Below are 18,782 nucleotides of genomic sequence, written 5' to 3'. Positions count from 1 at the left end.
GTGAAGATCCCTGACATATAAATATCTGAAAATAAGACACAAAGTCTATGTATTTGAAAAATTATAAACATGATAGTAAAATCTTAAAGTTGCTCCAGAACTTTTGTCTGCCTCCTGCTTTCAATTACTCCATTTTTTTTTCATTTTTTAAAAAAAATATTTTTTAATTGAAGGATGATTGCTTTACAGAATTTTGTTGTTCTCTGTCAAATCTCAACATGAATCAGCCACAAGCATACATATGTCCCCTCCCTCTTGAACCTCCCTCCCATCTCCCTCCCCTCCCACCCCTCTAGGTTGATACAAAGCTCCTGTTTGAGTTCTCTGAGACATACAGCAAATTCCCATTGGCTATCTATTTTACATATGGTATTGTAAGTTTCCATGTTACTCTCTCCATACATCTCACCCTCCCCTCCCCTCCCCTCTCCCTGTGTCCATAAGTCTTTTCTCTATGTCTGTTTCTCCATTGCTGCCCTGCAAACAAATTCTTCAGTACCATATTTCTTTCTAGATTCCATATATATGCGTTAGCATATGATATTTATCTTTCTCTTTCTGACTTACTTCACTCTGTATAATAGGCTCTAGGTTCATCTGCCTCATTAGAACTGATTGAAATGTATTCCTTTTTATGGATGAGTAATATTCCATTGTGTATATGTACAACTTATTTAACCATTCATCTGTCAATAGACATCTAAGCTGCTTCCATGTTCTAGCTATTGTAGATAGTGCTGCAACGAACAATGGGATACATGTGTCTTTTTCAATTTTGGTTTCCTCAGGGTATATGCCTAGGGGTGGGATTGCTGGGTCATATGGTGGTTTTATTCCTAGTTTTTTAAGGAATCTCCATACCATCTTCTATAGTGGTTGTATCAATTTACATTTCTACCAACTGAGCAATAGTTTTCCCTTTCCTCCACACCCTCTCCAGCATTTACTGTTTGTAGATTTTTTGATGATGGCCACTCTGACCAGTGTGAGATGATATCTCATTGTAGTTTTGATTTGCATTTCTCCAATAATGACTGATATTGAGCATCTTTTCATGTGTTTGTTAGCCATCTGCTACTCTCCTTTAGAGAAATGTCTGTTTAGATCCTTTCCCCACATTTTGTTCGGGTTGTTTGTTTTTCTAGTATTGATTTGTATGAACTGCTTGCATATTTTAGAAATTAATCCTTTGTTAGTTGTTTCATTTGCTACTACTTTCTCCCATTCTGAGGGTTTTCTTTTCACCTTGCTTATAGTTTCCTTTGCTGTGCAAGAAGCTTTTAAATTTAATTAGGTCCCACTTATTTACTTTTGTTTTTATTTCCATTATGCAAGGAGTTGGGTCATAGAGGATCTTGCTCTGATTTACATCATCGAGTGTTCTGCGTATGTCTTAAGAGTTTTATAGTTTCTGGTCTTACTTTTAGGTTTAATCCATTTTGAATTTATCTTTGTGCACGGTGTTAGGAAGTGTTCTAATTTCATTCTTTTACATATAGTTATCAATGACTCCATGTTTTGATTTGGTTTTCTTCACTTCCAAGATTTCTTCTGTGTGAATTTCAGAATTATTTATTTTGACATCTACATGGGCCTATCTAAAAGACATCTAAAATAAGGCAGTCCTTGCTTTGCTTGGTCCCTGTATACACACATTTCAGTAATCAAACTTTAAATCAATCTTCCAATAACACAGTTCCAATTCCTGTCACCATAATATATTAACTCTAGGTGATTGTCTAAATTGCAAGCTTTACTTCTACTTCTTCAGTCCACAAGTTGCTACATAAATAACAGACACATTTTGTCATCAGTGATTAATCATATCACTTATTTCAAAGTCTGTTGGTAACCTGCTGCTGTGCATTTGGTATTCAGTTCCTGCAAAGAGAGCAAAGCATGTGGTTATGTTACCTCCTTGTCTCCAAAATAATAAATTCACATTATATTTTACAAAAGTGATAACTGAGAAAGAAAACTGGCCAAGAAAAAAGTGCAGCAAAAAAAAAAAAAAAAAAGAAGAAAAAGTGATAGCTGATAACACGAGAAGTACAAATAGCGTAGAACATAAATGGAGCTGAAGAACTAGCTGATCTTCTAAATGTTAAAATCACCACCTTTAGAAACAGTTTTGATGTGCAGCCAGAGGGAATATAAATAAAGGCAAAATTTACCAACATAAAAGAAGAAAAAGTGGTTACAATAAAAAAAGATGACAATATGCCAGAAGAAATGATGCCAGCAAAGAAATACACATTAAAGAAATTCTCGCAAAAATTTTGCAACAGTAGATTCACAAAGGATCTAAATTGGGAAAGGAACATAGTGAATTTCCAATTTTCTTGTCAAACATATCCTGCCATGTTGAGAAAATACATTATTCTTCACAAATTCTCTAAGATTTCTGGAGGAGTTGATAAATATAGTTTTATTGAGGCAACACTGTAAAATTCTTGGTCAGAAAGGGAGTTGGATAGTGTCTTTATTTTGTTTACAGTCCCATAATCATGACCTATTGCTATATTCAGAGCATCCCTGTCTCTTTCCCGATCAACATTTCTCCAATAGTGTCTTCTATAAAATGGGCAAGTCAGACACGAATATTAAGAGAAGTGAGAAGGGAGTTATTCAATGACTTGAGAAAGTATCAGACAAAAATGGTAATTTTATATCAGGCCCTGGAGAAAGAAATGGCACTCACTGCAGTATTCTTGCCTGACAAAAGCCATGGACAGAAACTTCTGGCAGGCTACAGCCCACAGGGTTGCAAAAGAGTCAGACGTGACTTAGTGACTAAATAATAGAAAATATAAAACGTTGTATATACAAATAACATGAGCTATTTTATTTAAATGCTAATTTTATTATCCACTTTTTTTTTCTTGAGAGTATTATTAACTATCATTAGATAAATAATTCTTTGTTCCCACAACCTTCAGAGCACACTGTATAGAGCTGTTTCTGTAAAGAGCAGCTCAGTTACAAATCAGCAACCAAGTCTGGCAGATCAGCCATCAAGGTTTCCAGTTTTTGGAGCATGTAACTGAAACCAATGTTGGTGTTCTGTTCATGATATGATGATTTATATGAATGTCACTGTGGATCAGAAGGCATATCTTGGTAGCATATTTTTCATCTTCTGAAAAATGACTGCTTATTTCTCTTAGGTGCTCACCAGGAAAACCTGAAACAGAATCATGAGTATCTTACATGTCCTATTCTATAAACACACAATGCAAATTTGATGATTATCATTCCAAATGTTTCAAACTGATTCAACAACTTATAATAACAGACAGAAATTTAATTTTAATTTTTTTTTTTTTTTACGTTTGGGATGTATTTCATTACACCTGCAACTCAAAAAAATATACAAAGAGTTTTTCAGACTATCATACCAGTTGGTAATGTTCAGAAAGAGTCCAGAATGGCATACTGATGTGATCTTTACAAATATACACACAAATATACCTTATTTATGCTCTCAGTGCAGGGGAGTGTGGGGGGTGTGTGTGTGTGTGTGTATGCATGTACATTCATAAAATACACTGATTATTTTACTCACTGTTTATTTATTCAATTAACTTGTATAAATTGTTCATTCCTGACAGATGACGTGAGGACAACAAGAACCATCTACCCATGTGGGGCACTGAGGTTACTGAGAAGATCTTTATGTATCCCAAGGGCAGGGAGGATCAGACAAGCTCGTGATTTCCACCAGGTGAGTATGACTAAGCCCATTGGACTCTAGTGATTTATCAAGCCTCCAGAGGATGGAGAAGTCTCATAAACCATATTCATCATGAAATTCCCTGAATTCTAGCACCCAATCTCTTTCCACTTGTCTGGTATAATCTTGTGTCCAGTCACTCTTAGTGAAGATTGTCTTTCCAACACCAGTGGAGAATGAGCTACAGATTCTGTATCCTACCTTCTATTTCCTCCCAGTTCCATTTTTTGCTTTTAATGTTTTTTTCTATAGCAAAAAAGGATGAGAAGGGAAAATATAATAATGATATATTAATGAAACCACAGAACTTCTGCTTTGGGTCTTTTTTATACCTTAATTGACCTTTCGGGTAAAACTGTATATCATGGAGAGGACATAAGCATATTTATGAAAATTTGGTGCTTAAATATTCTCAGTCCGTGGTTAATTTTCATGTTCATCTCAAACATAATTTGAAATGCAAAGTGAGATCATGATAAGGTAAGAACTGTGTAGCATGAAAATCTGGGCTTGAATCTTTATTGTTCTGTCTACACTCTGTGACATCCTGGTAGATTCTTGTCTCTATGTTTGTCAGTTTCTTTGTATGTATTAAAGAGTCAATGAATCTCTAATATAGAAGAGGGAAAGAAAGAGTTTATATACAGAGAGACTTGACAAAAATCATCTTCCCTTCCTACTGAACATGATCTTTAATTTTCACATTGAGACATATAGCTATTATAAGGAATAAAATACAATATTTACTGAAAGCTGATTATGTTCCAGGCACTGGGCTTAGTGCTTTTATATATTGATCTGTTTTATTCTTACAACAAATTTATAATTTGGGAATTATTATTATCTCTCTCGTATAGTAAAAGAAAATGAAGCATTCAGAGTCACAGTAATTCCCTCAAGTTGAAGTTAGGCAACTAGAATCTGGCTTATCCATCTCTTCTGTGCTGTTATACACTAGACCACCAATCTCCTTACTAAAGCATTATTTCCAAACATTTCTTTCAAATTATCATTATATAAAATTTTAGGGAAACCTTTCCATCTAGAATATTGAAGCGGTTAACTAAAATATTCTGATCCCAGATGTTGTTTAAATGCACTACCATTGAAGGGCTTTGCTGCTGCTGCTGCTGCTGCTAAGTCGCTTCAGTTGTGTCCGACACTGTGTGACCCCAGAGACCGCAGCCCGCCGGGCTCCCCCATCCCTGGGATTTGCCAGGACGAACACTGGAGTGGGTTGCCATTTCCTTCTCCAATGCATGAAAGTGAAAAGTGAAAGTGAAGTCGCTCAGTTGTGTCCGACTCCTAGCCACCCTATGGATTGCAGCCTACCAGGCTCCTACGTCCATGGGATTTGCCAGGCAAGAGTACTGGAGTGGGTTGTCATTGAAGGACTTTAGGAGAAAGTTAATTCAAAAGATAAGTGAAAAATTCTGAGTTCAGATGACAAAACTAAAACAGTTGATCACCAGACCACCAAATGTCAGTGAACTCTCACTGTGATCCAGTCCTCTTCAATTCCCTTCAGCTCTAGATTTGGAAATGCTTAATTATTAATATCAATATTTACAAATTATTTTAATATCAATAAGCAAGGGATTTTATTTAGAAAACTAAGCATGTATCTATCTCATTAAGACTAAATGATAATTATTTCTTATTTCAGGTAGACAGAGAAGGCGATGGCACCCCACTCCAGTACTCTTGTCTGGAAAATTCCATGGACAGAGGAGCCTGGTAGGCTGCGGTCCATGGGGTCGCAAAGAATCGGACACTACTGAGCGACTTCCCTTTCCCTTTCAGGTAGAAGTGCCAACTTTCTGAAAGAGGAAATTTAAATATATTGAAGAAAATAAAGATGAAGACTCTGATATATCAGGTCTTTGACAAAGGAAGGGAGATAATTCTTTACTCTGAGTAGTAACCATTCATCTTCTTATAGTTATAAAAATGTGATGGGAGTGTGTGCACTCCTGTGTGTGCATGCAATTATCGGTGGTGAAGTAGGCTAGTTTAACCCCAGTCTGGTCTGGTGGTTCACAAGATTTCTCCAGCCTTTGGCCTGAACAAAATTCTCTCTGACCCAAGGCCAATGATTCTGATGATTGATTATATTTCTGTGCAGTAAGCTGTTAGAGGGGAGAGATGAGTCTCCCTGAATCCCTTATCATCTTACACTCCAGTTTTCTTTTATGCCTGGAACTATCATTGTACTCTGGCCCTTCAATCATCACCTCCACTTTCACATTCAAAGCTCTTACTGAAGGCTCCCAAAATGTCACAAAGATAAGATATATGAATGTATGGAGGAAATAGAGAATCCTCAGCTCTATTTGTATTCACTGTAATCTTGCCAGCAAGAAGAGAGTGACACATGTTACTTTCTGGCTGGAAAACTATAAGGAAAAAAAAAGCAATTTGCCACAAGAACATTATATTATTTTTTCCAGAAGAATAACTGGTTTAACCTCCAAAGATATACCCTCTTAATGTGTGCCTGTGAGTGTGTGTCTGTCTGTCTCTTTGTGTGTAATAATGGTAAATTTTGATTTAAGTAGAAGACCGATTAGTTTTCTGATTTACCAAAATGATCTTAATATATACTCTAAGTACAAAAGAAGCATCATTTTTACGGCTGAGGCTGTTTTATTTCACTGTAACTTAGGTATTTCAGTATTAATAGTATTTTCTTATTTTACTGTCAAGTGGATTCTCAGTAACGACGGTCTGTGATGAATATACAGCACTTACATTTGGGAGGAGGTTACACAGAAGAACTGTACAAAAAGGATCTTCATGACCCAGATAATCACGATGGTGTGATCACTCATCTAGAGCCAGGCATCCTGGAATGTGAAGTCAAGTGGGCTTTAGAAAGCATCACTACGAACAAACCTAGTGGAGGTGATGAAATTCCAGTAGAGCTATTTCAAATCCTGAAAGATGATGCTGTGAAAGTGCTGCACTCAATATGCCAGCAAATTTGGAAAACTCAGCAGTGGCCACAAGACTGGGAAAGGTCAGTTTTCATTCCAATCTCAAAGAAAGGCAATGCCAAAGAATGCTCAAACTATCACACAATTACACTCATCTCACACGCTAGTAAAGTAATGCACAAAATTCTCCAAGCCAGGCTTCAGCAATACGTGAACCGTGAACTTCCTGATGTTCAAGCTGGTTTTAGAAAAGCCCGAGGAACCAGAGATCAAATTGCCAACATCCGTTGGATCATGAAAAAAGCAAGAGAGTTCCAGAAAAACATCTATTTATTTCTGCTTTATAGACTATGCCAAAGCTTTTTACTGTGTGGATCACAATCAGTTCAGTTCAGTCGCTCAGTCGTGTCCGACTCTGCGAACCCATGAATCGCAGCACGCCAGGCCTCCCTGTCCATCACCATCTCCCGGAGTTCACTCTGACTCACGTCCATCGAGTCCGTGATGCCATCAAGCCATCTCATCCTCAGCCATCTCCTTCTCCTCCTGCCCCCAATCCCTCCCAGCATCAGAGTCTTTTCCAATGAGTCCTCTCTTCGCATGAGGTGGCCAAAGTACTGGAGCTTCAGCTTTAGCATCATTCCTTCCAAAGAAATCCCAGGGTTGATCTCCTTCAGAATGGACTGGTTGGATCTCCTTGCAGTCCAAGGAACTCTTAAGAGTCTTCTCCAACATCACAGGTCAAAAGTATCAATTCTTCGGCACTCAGCCTTCTTCACAGTCCAACTCTCACATCCATATATGACCACAGGAAAAACCATAGCCTTGACTAGACGGACCGTAGTCAGCAAAGTACTGTCTCTGATTTTGAATATGCTATCTAGGTTAGTCATAACTTTTCTTCCAAGGGGTAAGCGTCTTTTATTTTCATGGCTGCAGCCACCATCTGCAGTGATTTTGGAGCCCAGAAAAATTAAGTCTGACACTGTTTCTACTGTTTCCCCCATCTATTTCCCATGAAGTGATGTGACCGGATGCCATGATCTTCGTTTTCTGAATGTTGAGCTTTAAGCCAACTTTTTTACTTTCCTCTTTCACTTTCATCAAGAGGCTTTTTAGCTCCTCTTCACTTTCTGCCATAAGGGTGGAGTCATCTGCATATCTGAGGTGATTGATATTTCTCCCAGCAATCTTGATTCCAGCTTGTGTTTCTTCCAGTCCAGCGTTTCTCATGATGTACTCTGTATAGAAGTTAAATAAGCAGGGTGGCAATATACAGCCTTGACGTCCTCCTTTTCCTATTTGGAACCAGTCTGTTGTTTCATGTCCAGTTCTAACTGTTGCTTCCTGAGCTGCATACAGATTTCTCAAGAGGCAGGTTAGGTGGTCTGGTATTCCCGTCTCTCTCAGAATTTTCCACAGTTTATTGTGATCCACACAGTCAAAGGCTTTGGCATAGTCAATAAAGCAGAAATAGATGTTTTTCTGGAACTCTCTTGCTTTTTCCATGATCCAGCAGATGTTGGCAATTTGATTCTGATTCCTCTGCCTTTTGTAAAACCCACTTGAACATCAGGGGGTTCACGGTTCATGTATTGCTGAAGCCTGATTGGAGAATTTTGAGCATTACTTTACTAGCATGTGAGATGAGTGCAACTGTGCAGTAGTTTGATCATTCTTTGGCATTGCCTTTCTTAGAGATTGGATTGAAAACTGATCTTTTTCAGTCTGTGGCCACTGCTGAATTTTCCAAACATGCTGGCATATTGAGTGCAGCACTTTCACAGCATCATCTTTCAGGATTTGAAACAGCTCAACCGGAATGCCATCACCTCCACTAGCTTTGTTTGTAGTGATGCTTTCTAAGGCCCACTTGACTTCACATTCCAGGATGTCTGGCTCTAGATTAGTGATCACATCATCATGATTATCTGGGTCATGAAGATCTTTTTTGTACAGTTCTTCTGTGTATTCTTGCCACCTCTTCTTAATATCTTCTGCTTCTGTTAGGTCCATATCATTTCTCTCCTTTATCGAGCCCATCTTTGCCTGAAATGTTCCCTTGGTATCTCTACTTTTTAAAGAGATCTCTAGTCTTTCCCATTCTGTTGTTTTCCTCTATTTCTTTGCATTGATCGCTGAAGAAGTCTTTCTTATCTCTTCTTGCTATTCTTTGGAACTCTGCATTCAGATGCTTGTATCTTTCCTTTTCTCTTTTGCTTTTCACCTCTCTTCTTTTCACAGCTATTTGTAAGGCCTCCCCAGACAACCATTTTGCTTTTTTGCATTTCTTTTCCATGGGGATGGTCTTGATTCCTGTCTCCTGTACAATGTCACGAACCTCATTCCATAGTTCATCAGGCACTCCCTCTATCAGATCTAGGCCCTTAAATCTATTTCTCACGTCCACTGTATAATCATAAGGGATTTGATTTAGGTCATACCTGAATGGTCTAGCGGTTTTCCCTACTTTCTTCAATTTAAGTCTGAATTTGGTAATAAGGAGTTCAAGATCTGAGCCACAGTCAGCTCCTGGTCTTGTTTTTGTTGACTGTATAGAGCTTCTCCATCTTTGGCTGCAAAGAATATAATCAATCTGATTTCGGTGTTGACCATCTGGTGATGTCCATGTGTAGTCTTCTCTTGTGTTGTTGGAAGAGGGTGTTTGCTATGACCAGTGCATTTTCTTGGCAAAACTCTATTAGTCTTTGCCCTGCTTCATTCTGCATTCCAAGGCCAAATTTGTCTGTTACTCCCGGTGTTTCTTGACTTCCTACTTTTGCATTCCAGTCCCCTATAATGAAAAGGACATCTTTTTTGGGTGTTGGTTCTAAACGGTCTTGTAGGTCTTTGTAAAACCACTCAACTTCAGTTTCTTCAGCATTACTGGTTGTGGCATAGACTTGGATAACTGTGATATTGAATGGTTTGCCTTGGAGATGAACAGAGATCATTCTGTCTTTTTTGAGATTGTATCCAAGTACTGCATTTTGGACTCTTTTGTTGACCATGATGGCTACTCCATTTCTTCTGAGGGATTCCTGCGCGCAGTAGTAGATATAACAGTCATCTGAGTTAAATTCACCCATTCCAGTCCATTTTAGTTCACTGATTCCTAGCGACGGCGGTGGGCCAGTGCACTAAGTGCAGGTGGTGGCGGGGGGCCGGCACACTAAGCTTGGCCGAGAGCTACCCCACATCCGAAATCAGGGACAGCAGCCCAGAATGCCAGGCTGCGACAGTGCAGGAATGGCCAGGAGGAGCTCCCTGCATCCGAGGTCAGGGGCGATGGCTGAGAGGAGCTACCCCGTGTCCAAGGTCAGTGGCGGCCGGGTGGAGACACCCCACGTCCGAGGACAGGTGCAGCTGGGAGAAGCCACCTCGCTTCCGAGGCCAGGGTGGTGACCCTGAGGAACCACCCCGAGCCCGAGGCCAGGGGCAGCAGCTGGGAGGAGCAACCTGAGGAGCAGTGGCTGCGCAGGCACAGGAAGGCCTAGAGGAGCTATCCCACGTTGAAGGTCAGGAACAGCGGAGGTAAGGAGATACCCCTCGTCCAAGGTAAGGAGCAGAGGCTGTGCTTTGCTGGAGCAGGCGTGAAGAGATACCCCACACCCAAAGTAAGAGAAACCCAAGTAAGTTGGTAGGTGTTACAAGAGGGCATCAGAGGGCAGACACACTGAAACCATACTCACAGAAAACTAGTCAACCTAATCACACTAGGAACACAGCCTTGTCTAACTCAATGAAACCAAACCATGCCTGCAGGGCAACCCAAGATGATGGGGGTCATGATGGAGAGGTCTGACAGAATGTGGTCCACTGGAGAAGGGAATGGCAAACCACTTCAGTATTCTTGCCTTGAGAACTGCATGAACAATATGAAAAGGCAAAATGAGAGGATACTGAAAGAGGAACTCCCCAGGTCATTAGGTGCCCAGTATGCGATGGAGATCAGTGGAGAAATAACTCCAGAAAGAATGAAGGGATGGAGCCAAAGCAAAAACAATACCCAGTTGTGGATGTGACTGGTGATAGGAGCAAGATCCGATGCTGTAAAGAGCAATATTGTATAGGAACCTGGAATGTCAGGTCCATGAATCAAGGCAAATTGGAAGCGGTCAAACAAGAGATGGCAAGGGTGAACATAAACATTCTATGAATCAGTGAACTAAAATGGACTGGAATGGGTGAATTTATATGCAGAGTACATCATGAGAAATGCTGGACTGGAAGAAACACAGGCTGGAATCAAGATTGCCGGGAGAAATATCAATAACCTCAGACATGCAGATGACTCCACCCTTATGGAAGAAAGTCAAGAACTAAAGAGCCTCTTGATGAAAGTGAAAGAGGGAGTGAAAATGTTGGCTTAAAACTCAACATTCAGAAAACGAAGATCATGGCATCTGGTTCCATCACTCCACGGGAAATAGATGGAGAAACAGTGGAAACAGTGTCAGACTTTATTTTTTCAGGCTCCAAAATCACTGCAAATTGTGACTGAAGCCATGAAATTAAAAGACACTTACTCCTTGGAAAAAGAGTTATGACCAACCTAGATAGCATATTCAAAAGCAGAGACATTACTTTGCCAACTACAGTCCGTCTAGTCAAGGCTATGGTTTTTCCTGTGGTCATGTATGGATGTGAGAGTTGGATTGTGAAGAAGGCTGAGCGCCAAAGAATTGATGCTTTTGAACTGTGGTGTTGGAGAAGACTCTTGAGAGTCCCTTGGACTGCAAGGAGATCCAACCAGTCCATTCTGGAGATTAGCCCAGGGATTTCTTTGGAAGGAATGATGCTGAAGCTGAAACTCCAATACTTTAGCCACCTCATGCGAAGAGTTGACTCATTGGAAAAGACCCTGATGCTGGGAGGGATTGGGGGCAGGAGGAAAAGGGGACGACTGAGGATGAGATGGCTGGATGGCATCGCTGACTTGATGGACGCGAGTCTGGGTGAACTCTAGAAGTTGGTGATGGACAGGGAGGCCTGGCTTGCTGCGATTCATGGTGTCGCAAAGAGTCGGACACGAATGAGCGGTTGAACTGAACTGAACTGAACTGAATTAAGGTATCTCCCAATTGTCTTTCCAGAATTCATGGTATCTTGTGTACTGATGCAACCAAAAGCAGAAAAGTCAGAAGTTGGCCTTTTCCCCATTGCCTGTTATGGCAGTTCTGGGTTTTCTTCTTCACTTGGTGTGGTCATCAGTTTCTCAAGCTTTCAGGAGTTATTCTGACAGCAAGTTTGTAATGTCTTCTAGAATCTAGGTCAGGATGTTAAATTCAGAGCTCAGGAGAGTGCTTCCATCTTGATAAACTCTTCCTCATCTAACTTGATCTTCTTCCTGCCCTGTAGGTCCTTCAGCATCTAGTCCCATTCCCCTCTTAGCAGGTTCAGCCCCTCTTTGACTATCTTACATTGTTTTTCAACCACCTGATACACTTTATTAATCAGTGTATATCCCTCCATTCAGAGATCATCTGAGTTTACAACTAATGAGAAGTTTAAGACTACACCACTACCCGGTATAGCAATATATCACAATATATCAATTCTCCATTTATTGCCAGGAATGGGGCCTCATTGCTAGACAAGCAGTGTATGACCCAGACCCAAAATTTCATATCAGATTCTGTTTCCTTAACCACTTTCAATACAACTGCTGCAGTTTGCATTTCCAGGAAAACAGATACCAAACACACATTAGTATGCACGAAGTTAATTGATGAGTGCTTCTAAAAATATTAAAATATATCTGCATAGAAATGGAAGAGAGTGAAAATGAACAGAGTAGAAATTGGGCCATAGTGCAGTCACAACAAGCCCTCAGTTGAATCCATGGGTCCTTTGAAGCTGGACTGGCCCATTAGAGTTGCCCCATGGCAGGGCAAGGAGGCTAGACATTTACATTCAACATTCAATTAGTGATGACTCCAGGAAGAGTACTTTTCTTTGAGAGAGGTAACTTCTTAGCAGGGGACAATTAGCTGAGAGGACTGATCTCTGAGATCTATCATCCAACATCTAGGGAATAAGTCCTTCAGTCTTGGAAGGAAGATACAGATGGCAGTGTGCAGCACCCATTAAGACATCTGATTCATGCTGCTTCTTCTATAATTTAGATTTTTGTGTCTATAAAGACTACCTTTCTTTCTATCCCCATATCATAAGCTACGTAATTTTTTTCATATACTGCCATATATTTTCTGCATTGAACACAAGCAAAGCTCTTCTCTTGCTTTAGTCATCCCAAGTCAATGCATAAATCAGAGAAGAGTCACATTTCTATGAGCACAGGAATTGAGAAGAGATTATATATTTGGAGGATGGAGCAGTATGTAAATTGTATGATTTTCTCCATGAATATTAGAAGTGTAGATACATTTTGGCTACTTGAGAATGATTTCAATTAGAACTGAAGAAGTCTCCCCCCTCCCCCCAACACCATCCATCCCAACAGTTAATTGGCAGAAATCTGGAGTTATATTTTCTTTAGTGTGCATTTCTTCTATGGTGTTCTATATCTGGTCATGTTATTTAGCAAATACTGTGCTGATCGAATTTTGTGATCTCCTTTTCTCACACACAGTTTAGGCTTCTCTCTTTTTTTTACGTTCTGATTTTAATTTATGCAGTTTTGATAGTCATCTGTTTTGAGGTTGCCGGATATTGGATAAGGCCTCAGTGATATCACCATGGTGCTAAGAGATATTGTTGAAGGTTTAAAGAACAAAAGCTCAGAAAGAGAAGACACACACTATAGTTTAGTTAGAAAGCCTCTGCCTCTATTACCCTCAACACACAGACACACACAATCACCCACATCCATATATGTTTAGTGATCAAAGATTAGCCTGTTAGTACCTTGATTTCTCTTAACATAATTAACAGCAGATGTTTATTTGTGGATTTATTTATTTAGCTTTAATTTAAAATTTTTAATTGCTATTTTTTAGTTTATACTTTTTAGAGCTTATAAAATTTTATAGAATTATTAGTTATTAACTCTGATTTAGATTTAGAAAACAATAGCAAGAATGTTATAAAGTTTGTTTTTGGCTAGAATAATTAATGAAGGTGACTGGTCCCATATGCTTCAAATAAAATACTAAAAAAAATGCTTTAGGCTATTACTTGAGGTTAGTTTTATCAAAACTTTTTATTTTGAGGATCAGACTTATAGAATGTTGCAAGATTACTAAGAATTCCCTTCACTTAGATTTCTCAAATGTTAACATTTTAAAATGTTTGTCATATCCTTCTCTCTATTATTGTCTATTATGTAAATCTCATTTTTTCTGAACCTTTTGAGAGTAAGCTGCAGGCATGATGACCCCAACATTTAAATACTTCAGTATGTCTTCCTATAAACTAATATATTCTTTCACATAACTGCAGTGTAATTATCAAAAACAGGAAGGGAGTTTTCTTAAAAAAAGAAAAAAAAAAAACAACTAAACTAAACTAAACTAAGAACTACCATACCACTCAGCAATTCCATTACTGAGCATATATCCTGAGAAAACCATAACTCAAACAGACACAAATACCCCAATGTTTACTGCAGCACTATTTACAATAGCCAACATGTGGAAGTAACTTAGATGTCCATCTACAGATAAATGGATAAAGAAGACGTAGCACACACATACAGTGGAATATTAGTCAACCATAAATGGAACAAAATTAAATAGTTTCTAGTGAGCTAATGAACCTAGAGCCTGTTATGAAAGTGAAGTTAGAAAGAGAAAACAAATATTGTATATTAACACATACATATGAAATCTAGAAAAATGGTACTGATGAACCTACTTGCAGGACAATAATAGAGGCAGAGACAATAAAAAACCGACTTGTGGACACAGAAGAGAAGGAGCGGGGATGAACTGAAACAGTAGCTTTGACATATACACACTGTGTGTGCTCGTGCTCAGTCATGTCCAACTCTTTGCAACCTCATGGCCAGGCTCCTCTGTCCATGAAAATTTCCAACTAAGAATACTGGAATGGGCTGCCATTTCCTATACCAGGGGATCTTCCTGATCCAGAGATCAAACTCGTGTCTTGTGTCTTCTGCACTGGCAGGTGGATTCTTCACTGGCACCACCAGGGAAACCCATATATACACCAGGTGCCATGTGCTAAGTCACCTCAGTCATGTCCAACTCTGCTCGAGCCTATGGACTGTAGCCCACGGCTCCTCTGTCCATGGGATTCTCCAGGCAAGAGTACTGTGGTGGGTTGCCATGCCCTCCTCCAGAGGGTCTTTCCAATCCAGGGATGGAACCTACATCTCTTATGTCTCCTGCAATAGCAGACAGGTTCTTTGCCACTAGTGCCACCTGGGAAGTCTTTAATTATATACACAACCATGTATAAAATTGGAGAAGGGCATGGCAACCTACTCCAGTATTCTTGCCTAGAGAATTCCATGAGCAGAAAAGCCTGGTGGGATATAGTCCATAGCCACACAAAGAGTCAGACACAACTGAGCGATTAACACATGCACAATGTATAAAATAGCTAGCTAGCAGGAAGCTGTTAGCAGGAAGCTGCTCGGAGAAGGCAATGGCACCCCACTCCAGCTCTCTTGCCTGGAAAATCCCATGGACAGAGGAGCCTGGTGGGCCGCAGTCCATGGGGTTGCTAAGAGTCGGACACGACTGAGCGACTTCACTTTCACTTTTCACTTGCATGCATTGGAGAAGGAAATGGCAACTTACTCCAGTGTTCTTGCCTGGAGAATCCCAGGGATGGTGGGCTGCTGTCTATGGGGTCGCACAGAGTTGGACACGACTGAAGCGACTTAGCAGCAGCAGCAGCAGCAGCAGGAAGCTGCTGTATAACACAGGGAGCTCAGCTCAGTGTCTGTGATGACCTAGAGGGGTGGGAGGGGGAGGTGGGAGGGAAGCTCAAGAGAGAAGGGATATATGTGTACACATAGCTGGTTCACACTGTTGTACAGCAGAAACTAACACAGCATTGTAAAATAATTATATTCCAATAAAGAAAATGATGACTGTCAAAAAAATAAGAAAACTGTTCAAAAGTATTGATGAATTTTTCTGTTTGTTTTTGTCACTTTCCTTATATCAACCAAAACTTTCATTTTTGCTTTTGTCACAGCTTACAGTGAAAATACACATTTCAGCCTATGATCTAAATGCAAATGCAAAGTTCTTTCATATTTGTGAATATTTCCCAGCTGCTTTGAAATAGGAAGCCAATTATGTACAATATATCACAGAGAGGAAGTAATTACATTCATTTTCTTGGGCACTGAGAAATTTGATAAGGGTGACACTTGGCACATTGAGCTGTGATAACAGTTAATTTTTTAAAAGGCATAAAATATAGGGCAGTTCAATTGAAGCCATTTGTTTTTAAATTGTAGGAAATTGTGTTACCTTAGATGCTTTCATATGACAAGAGGGAGTGAAAAAATTAATTTAGAAATCTGTTCTAAATGCAAAATGAGTACTAGGCCCATTCAATTAAAACAAAACACTTCATTCTAAGAATAAGCCAACTCCTGAAACCTAACAATTAGCTTCAGATTGGACTGGACCTTTGTAAAACTGAAGAAGGCAAAGCCTTCTCACTATGCATAATGTTGTTCTCCTGAACTCTCTTCCATTTATAAATAATGCTTCCTTTTCTTTTTTATCTGTAAGGCAAGCAACATCCATATTTCTTCTTCTCTTCAGTAAAATGCTTTCCAAGGGATATCAGGTAAATTTCTCAATACTCTGTGATAGGTGACTTAAAATTCTAACTGCACAGAGTGCTTCCATCCATTTATTCAGTAGGTATCTCAAATTGGACAAATACTACACAATTTACTCACTATACCATGTGTGCATTAAGGACAGATGCTTTCAAACTGTGGTGCTGGAGAAGACTCTTGAGAGTCCCTGGGATGCCAAGGATCAAACAATTCAATACTAAAAGAAATCAACCCTGAATATTCATTGGAAGGACTGATGCTGAAGCTCCAATACTTTGGCCACCTGATATCAGGGAAAAGCTGACTCTTTGGAAAAGACCCTGATGCTGGGAAAGATTGAGAGCAAGAGAAGGGGATGGCAGAGGATGAGATGGTTGGATGGCATCACTGACCCAACAGACATGAGTGTGAGCAAACTCAGGGAGATAGTGAAGGACAGGGGAAGCCTGGCGTGCTGTAGTTCATGGGGTCCCAAAGAATTGGACACAACTTTGAGACTGAACAACAACAATATTAGACATTACTGGGCTTCCCTGATGGCTCAGTGTTAAAGAATCCACCTGCCAAAGTAGGAGATGTGGGTTAGATCCCTAGGTTGGGAAGATCCCCTGAAGAAGGAAATAGCAACCCACTCTAGTATTCTTGCCTGGAAACTTCCTAACAAAAGAGTCCAAGGGTTGACAAAAGATTTGGACATGACTTAGTGACTAAACAGCAACAGTGCACACTTTATTTCTTTCTTACTGTTAGAACAGCAATGAAAAGTAAGAAAGCAAAAGCGAGCTCACTTATATCTGAGGTCACATTTGTAGGATTGGCACTTGCTCAGTATTTTATCACAACAAAATTAAAGACAATCTGCTTTTACTTTGTGGCAACTAAGAGAGTATTCTTTATTTCAAGCTTTAATTAAAGGTGTTTATCTCAATAAATGTCCCCAAATGCATTTGTTTCTTTGCAAAATTAACTTATTTCTTCTCTTAAATGGGAAGTCTAAGTCAAAATGTTTCTGTTTCAGAATTTTGGTGCTCTAATAATTCACACGTTCCTGCTCTAGAAACACTGAAGAAAGTTGCACTTCCTTTGCAATGAGAGCAAAGCAGCTTCCCAGACAGAGTTCATCAGTCATAATCCCAAGAGACCCCTTCCATTCCACACAGATGCCCAGTCAGACAGTGCTCTTTTTCTCTTATATTTCCTGATAAATGCATTGAAACATCACTCACTTATATCATAGGGCTGTGAAGAAAAAAGTTAATTGCATGATGATAGAATATGCTAGAATTGGGGTCTGTAATATTAACCTTAAAAGAAAATAAGTTCTAAGTTGGTTCATGCACAATGAAATAGGAAGCAAAATTCAAGAGGTAAGGGTTACAAAAACCTAAAGAATGGTCAACGTCATATTTTAAATGGAGATTTGAGTTCTTTGTAGCCAACTCGTCCATCCACTCACTCAACAAATCATTGCTTTATTTTATTTCCAGCCAGAGAGATCCACAGTTGCAAGAACTAAAGGTGAACGTGCGAAAGTGAGAGAAGCCAGAAAGGTAAACATAGGGGCTCAACCATGGGATGACCTCGGGGTCAGGTCAAGGGATAAACACAACACGAGACTATTAGACAGACTAAAGGATGAGAATATCTCCACCAAACACTTTGGTTTCAAAGGACGTAAAGGAATATCGAAAAAAAATTGGGCGTTTAATGTAAATTCCACTTAAACAATTAATTAGGGGTAGTTCCAAACTTCAGTTAATTATAAAGTCAGCCTCTTAATTAAAAGCATCAGTGGCACATTACCCATTTTGAAAACTGAGAACTGAAATGCATCCATCAATGTCACTGCTTATTCCTTTTATTTATTTGTTTATATTTGAACAAGCTCTTTTTTGGTGCCTGGCATTATATTAGAGGCTCCCCAGGTGGTACAGTGATAAAGAATTCACATGCCAACGCACGAGATGCAAGAGATGAGGGTTTGAACCTGATTTGGGAAGATTACCTGAGAATAGGAAATGACAAGTTGCTCCAGTATTCTTGCCTAGAAAATTCCATGGACAGTTCCTGAGGTCACAAAGAGTCTGACACAGCTGAGCTTGACTGAACATCCATACACACATATCATACTAGGTGAAACTGATAACAGCAAGTAAAAGATGTGTGGGCATCTGATTTTCTAAGTCTTCCAGCTCACAATGTATTGAGTTCAGTTCAGTTCAGTTCAGTACAGTCGCTCAGTCGTGTCCAAATCTTTGCCACCCCATGAATCGCAGCAAGCCAGGCCTCCCTGTCCATCACCAACTCCCGGAGTTCACTCAGACTCACGTCCATCGAGACCGTGATGCCATCCAGCCATCTCATCCTCGGTCATCCCATT

Source organism: Budorcas taxicolor, chromosome 4 (genome assembly GCF_023091745.1).
Source record: "Budorcas taxicolor isolate Tak-1 chromosome 4, Takin1.1, whole genome shotgun sequence".
NCBI lineage: Eukaryota > Metazoa > Chordata > Mammalia > Artiodactyla > Bovidae > Budorcas > Budorcas taxicolor.
This window is presented reverse-complemented; position numbering follows the sequence as displayed.